The following is a 13,185-nucleotide window of genomic DNA, read 5'->3' as shown; positions in this document are numbered from 1 at the left end:
TCATGTCAGTTTACTGGTGATGCGAGTGAAGATCCTCACACCCATTTAATTGATTTTCTTGAATTAGTTGAAACTTGCAGGTATAATGGAGTCACAACAAATGCTATTAGGTTGCGGCTTTTTCCTTTTTCATTAAAAGGTGAAGCAAAAACATGGTCGCAAAGTCTACCAAGAGGTTCCATTACAACATGGGACCAAATGACCCAAATATTTCTTAATAAACATTTTTCACCTGCAAAAATAATTAAAATGAAGCAAGAAATCAATAGTTTTATGCAGACAGATTCTGAATCTATATACCAGGCATGGGAAAGATTAGCAGCAATGTTAAGAAAATGCCCACATCATGGTATCCAAGACCCTGATATTTTATATATTTTCTATCACGGTCTTAAACCCTCTGCTAGAAATGTAATTGATGCAGCATCAGGAAGATCAATAATGGGAAAAACTATTGTAGAAGCAATGCAATTGCTTAATGAGATTTTGGAAAATGCTGTTCAATGGCCCTCAGACAGAATGATTATCAAGAAAACAGCATGAGTAAATCAAGTTGAAGCTTTGAATTCATTGACACAACAAATTGCGACCTTAACACAAAAAGTTGAGGCTTTTCAGGTAGGTGCTCACACATCATCCCAACTTGAGAATTGTGACGTTTGTCAAGGTAATCATCCAAATCATGAATGTCAGGCTTCAACACAAAATGAGGAACGGGTAAATGTGATTGTTTATAGAAATAATTACTCATTCGGTAGTCCCATGGCACAAAAACATCCAGGATTTCAATGGAGTAATCCTAATGGTGCTGAAAATCCTCAAAGATTTTTTAATCAAAAGCAGCAGGTACAGGGACCACCTGGTTTTCAAAATCAAAATAGAGGGCAACAAAATTTTCAACAATATCAGCAACAACCTCAAAGAGCTCATCAACAAAGCCTTGAAGACCTGATGTACAAATTCATTAAGGCTACTGGCGAGAAGGTTGAAAGTCAACATTCAGCTATCAAGAATTTGAAAATTCAGGTAAGCCAATTAGCAACTCTCATGTCTAGACAAATTCAAGGTGCTCTACCAAGCAACACTGAGAAAAACCCAAAAGAACACCTCAAAGCCATCTCTCTACGATCAGGCAAATCTTTTGATGATCCATATGCAGATAGAGAAGGAAAGCCACAAGAAGTGGAAAAGGTAAATGAAGGCGAGAATAAAATAGAATCTAAGTTTCCAAAAGAACAAAAGAATAAAGGGAAAAATGTACAAGAAAATGAATTGATAACTAATCCTCCCTCTGTACCTCTCCCTTTTCCCCAAAAGATGAAAAAAGAAAAGCTTGACAAACAGTTTTCAAAGTTTCTAGATATTTTGAAGCAACTTTACATTAACATACTTTTCACAGATGCTTTGACACAAATGCCTTAATATGCTAAATTTCTTAAAGAAATTCTGTCAAGTAAAAGAAAATTGGAAGAAGTTTCAGTGGTTAAGCTTACGGAAAAATATAGTGTTATACTTCAAAATAAGCTCCCACAGAAACTTGGTGATCCAGGAAGTTTTACAATTCCTTGTACAGTAGGAGGTACTCACTTTGAAAAGGCGTTATGTGATTCAGATGCCTCAATAAATCTAATGCCTTTTTCAATTTTCAGAAAACTAGAACTTGGTAAAATGAAAGATACTGGTGTGTCTCTTCAATTAGCTGATCAAAGTACTAAGAGACCAAAAGGAATTATTGAAAATATCCTTGTCAGAGTTGACAAATTTGTATTCCCAGTAGATTTTATAGTGCTTGAAATGGAAGAAAATATTGAGGTACCATTAATTTTAGGTAGACCATTTCTCGCAACAGGAAGAGCAATTATTGATGTTCATCAAGGACAATTAATATTGCGAGTTGACGAGGGAAGAGTAATATTTGATATGCAGAAAATGATGAAATTTCCTGGGGATGAGTCATCATCATCTTGTTTTCAAATTGACTTACTAGATGACCTTGTAGACGAATACAAAGATAACCAGTTAATTACTGATTCATTGGAGAGATGTTTGGCTAGGTCAGGTACCATAAGTGATGATAACCCCGTAATTAGAGAACAAGCTAAAATTCTAGAAAAAGAGTCAGAAAATGAGAAAGTCTCACAAGATGGAGCTCAAAGAACTTCCCTCTCATTTAAAATATGTGTTTCTTGAACCTGAATTATTTCCAGTAACCATTTCATCTTCTTTGACTATAGAACAGGAAAGCAAACTGATTGGAGTCCTAAGAAAACACAAAACAGCCTTAGGGTGGACTATAGCTGATATCAAAGGAATAAGTCTAGCTATTTGTATGCACAAGATTCTTATGGAGAATGATTATAAGCCAATAGTCCAACCCCAAAGGAGACTAAACCCAGCAATGCATGAAGTCGTCAAGAAAGAAGTGGTGAAACTTCTAGCAGCAGGTATCATTTATCCAATATCTGACAGTCCTTGGGTAAGTCCTGTACAAGTAGTACCAAAGAAAGGAGGTATGACAATAATAGAAAATAATGAACTCATACCTACTAGAACAGTCACAGGATGGAGATTCTGTGTTGATTATAGACGACTTAATGATGCCACAAGGAAAGATCATTTTCCTTTGCCCTTTATTGATCAAATGCTTGAAAGAGTTGCAGGACATGGTTTTTACTGTTTTCTTGATGGATATTCTGGGTATAAGCAGATACTGATTGCTCTGGAAGATCAATAAAAAACCACATTCACATGCCCTCAAGGTATGTATGCTTACCGAAGAATGTCATTTGGACTATGCAATGCTCCTGCTACATTTCAATGTTGCATGTCGGCAATTTTCTCAGATATGACTGAAAAGTTTCTTGAAGTATTTATGGATGATTTCATACTTTTTGGTAAGACATTTGAAGATTGTCTCTATCATTTAACTTTAGTGCTTAAAAGATGTGAAGAGACAAATTTAGTTCTTAATTAGAAAAAATGTCATTTCATGGTAACGTAGGGAATTGTTTTAGGACATAAAATTTCTGCTAAAGGGATAGAAGTTGATAAGGCTAAAATTGATCTTATAGCAGGATTGCCCCCTCCTACCACTGTTAAAGGCATTCGAAGTTTCTTAGGGCATGCAGATTTTTATAGAAGGTTTATAAAAGATTTTTCAAAAATCTCAAAATCTCTGACTAACCTACTGATGAAAGATGTGAAGTTTGAATTTTCAGATGATTGCAGAAAAGCATTTGAGATTCTCAAGAAACAATTAACTAATGCTCCAATTGTTGTTTCTCCTGACTGGAGTCAGCCCTTTGAAATAATGTGTGATGCAAGTGATACAGCAGTAGGAGCGATATTGGGACAAAAGAGAGAAAAGATTTCCAGGCCTATTTACTACGCCAATAGAACACTTAATGAAGCTCAAAAGAATTATGTTACAACTGAGAAGGAACTACTAGCAGTAGTATTTGCATTTGACAAATTTCATTCCTATTTGATAGGAACAAAGGTTACAATTTATACTGATCATGCAGCTTTAAAGTACCTCTTAGAAAAGAAAGATGCTAGACCCAGATTGCTAAGATGGATACTCCTTTTGCAAGAATTTGATCTTAAAATAAAAGATCGAAAAGGTTCTGAGAATCATGTAGCTGATCATTTGTCTCGTTTGGAAAATCCTCCAACTGAGATAAAAGATATCAAAGAGGAATTTCCTGATGAACATATATTTTTAGTCACAACCATTATAAATCGACCACATTGGTTTGCTGATATTGCCAACTATTTGGCTGGAGGATGGATTCCAAAAGATTTGTCTTATGAACAAAAGAAAAAACTTAAAAAAGAAAAAAGACATTATTACTGGGAAGATCCTTACTTGTTTAAATTTTGTGCAGATGACATAATTAGGAGATGTGTACCGGAGACAGAAATAAACAACATTTTAAGTCACTGCCATGACGGGCTGCAGGAGGACACTATGGAGGAAGAAAGACAGCAGCTAAAGTACTTGAAGTAGGATTTTTCTGGCCTACTCTATTTAAAGATGCAAGGAATTATGTCACCACTTGCGATAAATGCCAGAGAATCGGTAACATTTCAAAAAGGGACGAAATGCCTCTTAACTCTATTTTCGTGTGTGAAATCTTTGATATTTGGGGCATTGATTTTATGGGTCCTTTTCCTCCTTCAAACGGCTATGAATATATTTTGGTAGCTATTGACTATGTTTTAAAATGGGTAGAAGCAATTGCTACTAGAAAAAACGATGCTCATATTGTTTGTGCTTTTCTCAAGAAAAATATTTTTTCTAGATTTGGAACTCCACGAGTTATAATAAGTGATCAAGGAACTCATTTTATAAATAGACAATTTGCTAGTTTGTTACTAAAATATGGAGTAACTCATAAAACAGGAACCCCATATCATGCTTAAATAAGCGGGCAAGTAGAAGTTTCCAACAGAGAATTAAAAAGAATTTTAGAAAAAACTGTTGGTTCTTCTCAAAAAGATTGGTCTTTAAAATTGGATGATGCTTTATGGGCGTATAGAACTGCTTATAAAACTCCATAGGCACATCTCCTTATAGACTAGTTTTTGGAAAAGCTTGTCATTTACTTGTGGAATTAAAACATAAAGCATATTGGGCTATAACATTGTTATATCTAAACTTGCCAGATGCAGGTAAAAATTATCTATTGCAATTTGATGAGTTGGAAGAGTTCAGGCTTACAGCATATGAAAATGCTAAATTGTACAAGGAAAAGACCAAAAAGTGGGATGACAAGCTCATCCGCCGTAAATATTTTAAAGTTGGAGATCAAGTTCTATTGTACAATAGCCAATCGAGATTATTTCCAGGAAAGTTTAAGTCACGCTGGACAGGACCATATACAGTAACAGAAATTACCCCCTATGGTGCCGTTGAAATACAACATATAGATGAGGGTGACAAATTCAAAGTAAACGGTGATCGTTTGAAGCCTTATATCAGCAGATTATTCGACAAACAGACTTCAACAATTCTTTTTGCCTAATATTTAAAATAAGTCGAGTCGGCGACGTTAAACTCAAAACTATTTTCTTCCTTTCTCTTTAATCTTTTAAGTAATTATTAGTAGTAAAATATAATATTTTCTTTTCAGTAAATATATATATAATTAAATTAGTTTTCCTTCTTATAAAAAAAAGTGAAAAAATAATAATAATTGCATATTTGTACTATATATATATATATATATATATATATATATATATATATATATGTGTGTGTGTGTGTGTGTGTGTATATATATGTAGTATGTATTAATATATTTAGCCATGATAAAAAAAGCACTCCCATGATTTCGATCCTCCTATCATGAAAAAGAATATTTTTTTGCTATAATCTTGTCTTTGTTATATGAGAGAAACTTTGAAAAGCCAAGAAAAAGGAAATGAGGCTAGCATCGGAAAAAATCACGAAAGCTCCTTTATCTCCTTTTACTGTTAATTTATTTTGTCATGAGGACATGAAATTATTTAAACTTGGGGGTAGAGGAATATGTTTGTCATATGTGTTTTTTTGAAGTTTTTTTTTTGGTTATAAAAAAAAGAGTATATGTTTTAACTAAAAAAAGTGTTTTAGTAAATTATATATATAAAAAAATTGAAAAAAAAAACTGAAAAAAATAAAATAAAATTTGAGTTGCCTACTTATTTCATGTACTTTCATGGATTTCTTGTTCAGTTCTTTGCCATGGTCGTAATATTTAGAACTGAACATTTTTTTAGGACTTTTAGTTGTTTTAACTAGTTTTGGTAAATAAGTTGGCTAAACTTGATTTGACTTGAAAAACATGAGACTTAGAAAAGACTTTGATTAAGTACCATTCATGGGTTTTATGATAACTTTTCTAAGCTCATACTTACTTCTTGGTGATTGAAATCATAGTTTTTGTTGGTTCCAAGTGTATTGTGCGGTTAGCTTATATTGTCTAGTTCTCCTGCTTATTTGGAAATCTAGAACTTGTTTTGAATGTAGTTTGAAGCGATCTTTGAGTTGTGAAATGAAAGTAGGCTTTCTTGTTGAGCCATAGCCTAATTAACCTACCTTGATGATCTTTATCCCTAGTTAGCCCAGTTGAGCCTAAATAAATTATCTCTTCTTTTGTTGGTCGTCAAGCTTTTACCCTTAGCCTGTTTGTTGTTACGACTTATTATTTGTTCATCCAATTCCCTTTGGGCACTTTAAGAGTTGATCTGAATGTAAAAATCTAGGCATGAGATGTAATTGTGGAAAGAACTGATGAAAGAACAATAATTTGAGCCTGTTGATCTCTTGAGATGATTTTATGAGAACTAAAATTTTAAAAAAAAAAGTAGCTTCTCGAAAAAAAAAGTAGCTTCTCGAAAAAAAAAGTTACAAAAGAAAAGGGAACAACAAAGAGATATTGTCAGCTCCATTCAAATAAAAAAAATATGAAAGTTGCATATGGGTTTTTAAAAAGGAAGGTCGATTGCTTAAAAGAATATGGAAGACAATCGTGCTTGAGCGATAAAAGTAAAAGTGTAGTGCCTACAGGGAATTTATGTGACGACCCAAAGGGTCATCACATGCTTTTAATTGCATTCTGTGCTTCCAAGGCCTTGAAAACCTCATTTAGGGTCACCTCAATTTGCGTGCGCAGTCCGGGTGCATAGCCGTAAAGCTTAAATATGAAAATCTGTGAAAAATGCTAAATTTTGGTTATAAAATGAGTAAATTTGACTTCGGTCAATATTTTGGGTAAACGGACCAGGACCCGTGATCCGACAATCCTAGAAGGTCCGTAGGAAAATATGGGACTTGGGCGTATACTCGGAATCGAATTCCGAAGTCCCAAGCCCGAGAAATGAATTTTTAAGTGAAATTGTTTTCTAAAATTGTTTAAGGAAATTTGAAATGAAATTTGATTAGAACATGGTGGTATCGGGCCCGTATTTTAGTTCTGGAACCCGGTACAGGTTTTATATATGGTTTAAGTGATTTCTATAAAATTTGGTTGAAAACGGAGTCCGTTTGACGTGATTCAGACCTAAATTGCTAAAGTCGATGTTTTATGAAGTTTAAGAAGAATCCTTTGATTTTGAGGTTTGATTCATTGTTTTTGAGGTTATTTTGGAGATTTCATCGCATAGATAAGTTCGTATGATGTTGTTAAGTTAGTACGTATGCTTGGTTAGGAGCCCCAAGGGCTCGGGTGTGTTTTGGATGTGTTTTGGGAAGTTTTGAGTTTAAGAGAAGTTGCAGATTTTCTGCAGTCAATGCCAAGGGATTTTACCCTTCGTGTTCGCGTGGTCCCCTTCATGAACGCGTAAGGCAAAGATCCCAGGTGCCCAAAGTCTTATTCGCGAACGTGAAAGTTGTGACGCGAGCGCGAAGTTGAGGGGGGGAGAACCTTCGCGAACGCGTCCTTTCACTCACGAACGCGTAAGGTTGAGAGGAGGGGCCACCAAGTTGTTAACCGCGAACACGGTCTCTTGAACGCGAACACGAGGCTCGATCAGTTCCTGCTTCACGAACGCGAGCCACTGTCCGTGAACGCGAAGGCCATTGCAGCATAACCCATCGCGAACGCGAAGGGTCTGTCACGAACATGATGAATATTTTCGCCCAGTTATTTTAAAGACCCAAAAACAGAACACTTACGGGATTTCTCAAAATTTTACAAAACTTCTTCTTCTCCAAAGCTCCTAGGTGATCCTTGAAGCACTTTTTCACCAAAACTTCTTGGGTAAGTAATTTTTAACTCGTTTTCTTCCATTTTCATCAACATCTGTTGAATTTCTAGGCTTAAAACATATGATTAAGGGTAGAAAATTAAGGATTTGGGTAGAGTTAGGGTTTTTTAATTAATTGTGATTTACACCTCGTTTTAGGGTCGAATTCTGGAAATAATTATATATTTGGGCTCGTGGGTGAATGGGTGATTTGATTTTTGTTCGAACCTCATGTTTTGACCAAGCGGGCCCGGGGTCGATTTTTAGGATTTTGGGAAGAATGATTGGAAAGTTATAATTGAACATTGGAATTGGATTGTTTAGCACTTATTGATGATATTGAGTCAATTGTGTATAGATTCGATTGGGTTGGAGCTGAATTTGAGAGGAAAAGCGGTGTTCGAGGCTTGAGTTGGCCGTGGAAGTTCGAAGTAAGTGTTTGGTCTAACCTTAGCTTGAGGGATTAGGAGTTGCGTCTTATTTGCTATTTGCTTCTTGTTAAGTACAACATATATGCATGGTGACGAGTATCTATACGTTGGTGTCGAGCATGACCGTGGGTCTTATATTGTGATTTTCATGATTCCATTGTATTATTCATGCCTTGGTGAAGATTTATATTTTTGTTGTGTAAAGTTGTGGAAAGAATTGTGACCTATGAACATTGAGGAGCGTTGACTCCAGTTGTATAACGAATTGTGAAAGTATAAGTGATAATTGAAGCTCTCTAGTATTGGCTCGAGTTGTGAAGTGAGTTGTAAAGTAAAAGTGAGAAAGGGAAGAGATTATCACGTTGCACCTTTGCCGAGCTATTGTTGAGTTGTGGTTCCCTTGCATTGTGTTCTTAGTTGATATTACGGATGATTAGGTTGATGATTCTTTGTGTCAGGTGTTGTAATAAATTTAGTTATAGCTGAAGTAGTTAGATGTTGTAACGAGTTTGGTTATAGTTGAGGTAGTTAGGTGTTGTAACAAGTTTGGTTATAGTTGAGGTAGTTAGGTGTTGTAACAAGTTTGGTTATAGCTGAGGTAGTTAAGTGTTGTAGCAAGTTTGGTTATAGTTGTTTTTCCAATGCCGGGATGTAATTACTTGTGCCGTTGAATCCCTTGTCGGGATAGTGTAGACCTTATTGATCCCTTGTCGGGACAGTCCTTATAATTGTAAATATTATATATGGACCGGGTTGCACGCCGCAACAATATAATGAAATGGGAGCGGGTGGTACGCCTACTACAAGATATCATGAAATGGGAGCGGATTTTTGTAATTGTGTGATGAAATGGGAGCGGGTGGTACGCCTACCACAAGATATCATGAAATGGGAGCGGGTGGTACGCCTACCACAAGATATCATGAAATGGGAGCGGGTGGTACGCCTACCATAAGATATCATGAAATGGGAGCGGGTGGTACGCCTACCACAAGATATCATGAAATGGGAGCGGGTGGTACGCCTACCACAAGATATAATAAAATGGGAGCGGGTGGTACGCCTACCACAAGATATAATGAAATGGGAGAGGGTGGTACGCCTACCACAAGATATAATGAAATGAGAACGGGTGGTACGCCTACCACGAGATGTGAAAAGAAAGTGGAATCTGCCTTTATTTTCCTTACTCTTGTTAGTGGTTGGATTTTGATTCCTTTATAGTTCTCTTGATAATATATTCTTGCTTGTTATTCCTCGAAGCATGTTTCCCCCTCCCGTCTTTACTTGTTTATTTCTATTTTACTTTCTGCTGTATATCATATAACTGCACAGGTATTTGGTAGTCTGGTCCTAGCCTCGTCACTTCTTCACCGAGGTTAGGCTAGGCACTTACCAGCACATGGGGTCGGTTGTGCTAATACTACACTCTGCACTCTTTTGTGCAGACTCTAGTGTTGTGGACTTTGGATCGCAGTGAGATTGCTGAATCTCATTCATCAGGCGACCCGAGGTAGCCCTGCAGGCGTCCGCAGGCCTTGGTGTCTCCTTCTATCTACTTTCTTGTTTCTTACACATATTTGTAGAGACAGTGTTGTATGTAATTCTCTCAGACCTTTATGTGTAGTGTTCTTAGATCGTTTGTGAAACTGTAACACCAGTTCTGGGTAGTTGAGACTCAAACAATTGTATTAGATATTCATGTTCAGATGATTTATTGTTTCTTTTGCTTATTTTAAATTCCGTTGCTAAATGTTATTACTTCGCAATTATTAACAAATATAAAATGGGTAAAAAGAAAAGGTAAATTGTTCACTTAGTTGGCTTGCCTAGCTCACACTAGTAGGCGCCATCACGACTCACGAGGGTGGGAAATTCGGGTCGTGACAAGTTGGTATCAGAGCTCTAGGTTACATGGGTCTTACAGTTCACATACAAGCTTAATAGAGTCTGAGGGATCGGTACGGAGACGTTTGTATTTATCCCTAGAGGCTATAGAGTTAGGAAAAGTTTCACTTCTATTCTGCCTTGTCGTGCAATTTTGTTCTCTCAATACTTAATTGAAACCTCTACTCTTGTCCTTTCATGAATGGCGAGGTCATGTACCGCTTCTTCAGCCGAGCAGCAGCACAGACCGGTGATAGATCAACTACGTCTCCGGAGGCTTTGTGGAAGTTGGATAGGTTTCACCAAGCTCTTCACTACTACTTTCAGCGATGCATCTTCTGAGGATCCCCGACACTATCTAGACAGCTGTCATGAGGTTCTCAGGAACATGGGGATCGTGGAAACCAATGGGGTCGATTTTGCTACTTTTTGCTTGTTTGGATCCGCCAAGACCTATTGGAGGGATTATTGATTGGCTATACCAGTTAGGTCATCAGCTTTGACTTGAGAATAGTTCACGTAGCTATTTCAGGAGAAGTTTCTCCACATCACTCAGAGGGAGGTATTAGAGGTGGAGGTAGAGATGCTAGAGGTGGAGGTGCAGGTACTGTTCTGGTTTGTAGTAGAGAAGCTTCGATTTTATTTTGCGCCGTATCTCGTCATGCCTAGTGATTCTTTGACTGCCCATATTTATGTGTCTATGTCGGTGGGTGATTCTATTATGGTGGATCGCATCCATTGTTCATGTATAGTGGTTATTGGAGGTCTTGAGACTCGTGTAGATTTGCTTCTTCTGGACATGGTTGGTTTCGATGTTATATTGGGGATGGAATGGTTATCACATTACCATGCTATCTTGAACTGTCATGCCAAGACTGTGACCTTAGATTTACCGGGTTTGCCTCGTTTAGAGAGGAGAGGGACTCTTGGTCATTCTACCCGTAGTGTTATCTCCTATGTGAAGGCTCGATGTATGGTCGAGAATGGGTGTTTGGCCTATTTGGCATATGTCCGTGATTCTAGTGTTGAGGTTCCTTCTATTGGTTCTGTGCCCATTGTTCGTGAGTTTCCTGAGGTTTTCCCTTCAGACCTGCCGGGTATGCCACCCGATAGGGATATTTATTTTTGCATTAATCTGGCTCCAGGCACTCAGCCCATTTCTATCCCGTTGTATCGTATGGCCCCGCCAGAGTTGAAAGAGTTGAAGGAGTAGTTGCAAGAATTTCTTGAGAAAGGTTTCATTAGACCCAGTGTTTCGCCTTGGGGTGCGCCGGTGTTGTTCGTTAAGAAAAAGGATGGTTTGATGAGAATGTGCATTGATTACCGGTAGTTGAACAAGGTTACACTCGAGAATAAGTATCCATTGCCAAGGATTGATGATTTGTTTGATCAGCTTCAGGGTGCCAAGGTATTTTCAAAGATTGACTTGAGATCTGATACCATCAGTTGAGGATTAAGGCATCCGATATCCCTAAGACAGCCTTCCGCACATGGTATGGGCATTATGAGTTCTTGGTTATGTCATTCGGGTTGACAAATGCCCCAGCAGCTTTTATGGATTTGATGAACCGAGTGTTCAAGCCTTATTTGGATTCGTTCGTGATAGTCTTCATTGATGATATCTTGATATATTCCCGTAGTCGGGAGGAGCACGAGCAGCATCTCGAAGTGGTTCTTCAGACTTTGAGGGATAGTCAGTTGCATGCTAAATTTTCGAAGTATGAGTTCTGGTTGAGTTCAGTTGCATTCCTGGGTCATGTTGTATTAGCAGAGGGTATTCAGGTTGATCCGAAGAAGATTGAGGCAATCAAGAACTGGCCTAGACCAGCATCAGCTACAGAGATTCAGAGTTTCATGGGATTGGCAGGCTACTATCGTCGGTTCGTGGAGGGGTTTGCATCTATTGCAGCCCCTATGACCAGGTTGACCCAGAAGGGTGCCTAGTTCAAATGGTCGGACAAGTGTGAGGCAAACTTTCAGAAGCTTAAGACAGCTTTGACTATGGCACCGGTGTTGGTTTTGCCCAAAGGTTCAGGGCCTTATACAGCCTATTGTGATGCATCTCGTATTAGACTTGGTGTAGTGTTGATGCAGGATGGCAAGGCTATTGCCTATGCTTCGCGGAAGTTGAATATTCATGAGAAGAACTATCTAGTTCATGATTTAGAGTTGGCAGCCATGGTTCACGCATTGAAGATTTGGAGGCATTATCTGTATGGCATGGCATGTGAAGTGTTCACGGATCATAAGAGTCTTCAGTATTTGTTCAAGCAAAAGGAGTTGAATTTGAGGCAGAGGAGGTGGTTGGAGTTGTTGAAAGATTATGATATCACTACCTTATATCACCCGGGAAAGGCCAATGTGGTGGCCGATGCCTTGAGTAGGAAGTCAGCCAGTATGGCCAGTCTTGCTTATATTCCGATCGGTGAGAGGTCGCTTGCTTTGGTTGTTCAGGCTTTGGCCAATCGGTTTGTGAGGTTGGATATTTCTGAGCCTAGACGTGTATTAGCTTGCATGGTCGCTCGTTCTTCCTTATTGGAGCGTATCCGTGATTGGCAGTTTGATGATCCCCATTTATGTGTCCTTCGAGACACGGTGCAGCATGGAGGTGCCAAGCAGGTTAACTTAGGTGATGATGGAGTTTTGAGATTGTAGGGTCGAGTTTGTGTGCCTAATGTGGATGGGCTCGAGAGTTGATTTTAGTGGAGGCTCATAGCTCCAGGTACTCTATTCATCCGGGCGCCGCGAAGATGTATCAGGATTTGCGACAACATTATTGGTGGCGTAGAATGAAGAAGGATATTGTTGCATATGTGGCTCAGCATTTGAATTGTCAGCAGGTTAAGTATGAGCATCAAAGGCCTGGTGGATTGTTTCAGAGGATTGAGCTTCCCGAGTGGAAGTGGGAGCGGATCACTATGGATTTCGTTGTTGGGCTCCCGCAGACTTGGAGGAAGTTCGACGCAGTATGGGTCATTGTTGATAGGCTGACCAAGTCAGCGCATTTCATTCCTGTGGCAGTCTCCTATTCATCCGAGAGGTTAGCTGAGATCTATATCCGGGAGATTGTTGGTCTTCATGGTGTGCCTGTGTCTATCATTTCAGAATGAGGTACACAGTTTACCTTGTTTTTCTG

General features: G+C 38.3%; 1 non-coding gene across 1 annotated transcript; it reads right to left on the bottom strand.

Moving 5' to 3' along the window:
- Nucleotides 1-246: 246 nt before the first annotated feature.
- LOC142166656 (small nucleolar RNA R71) lies at nt 247-353 on the bottom strand. Its single transcript, XR_012697059.1, has one exon. It is a non-coding gene; the product is annotated as a small nucleolar RNA R71 (small nucleolar RNA).
- Nucleotides 354-13,185: the final 12,832 nt, after the last annotated feature.

Source organism: Nicotiana tabacum, chromosome 11 (assembly GCF_000715075.1).
Source record: "Nicotiana tabacum cultivar K326 chromosome 11, ASM71507v2, whole genome shotgun sequence".
NCBI classification, from domain to species: domain Eukaryota; kingdom Viridiplantae; phylum Streptophyta; class Magnoliopsida; order Solanales; family Solanaceae; genus Nicotiana; species Nicotiana tabacum.
The sequence above is the reverse complement of the archived record's forward strand: the minus strand, read 5'-3'. Positions and strand labels throughout refer to the sequence as shown.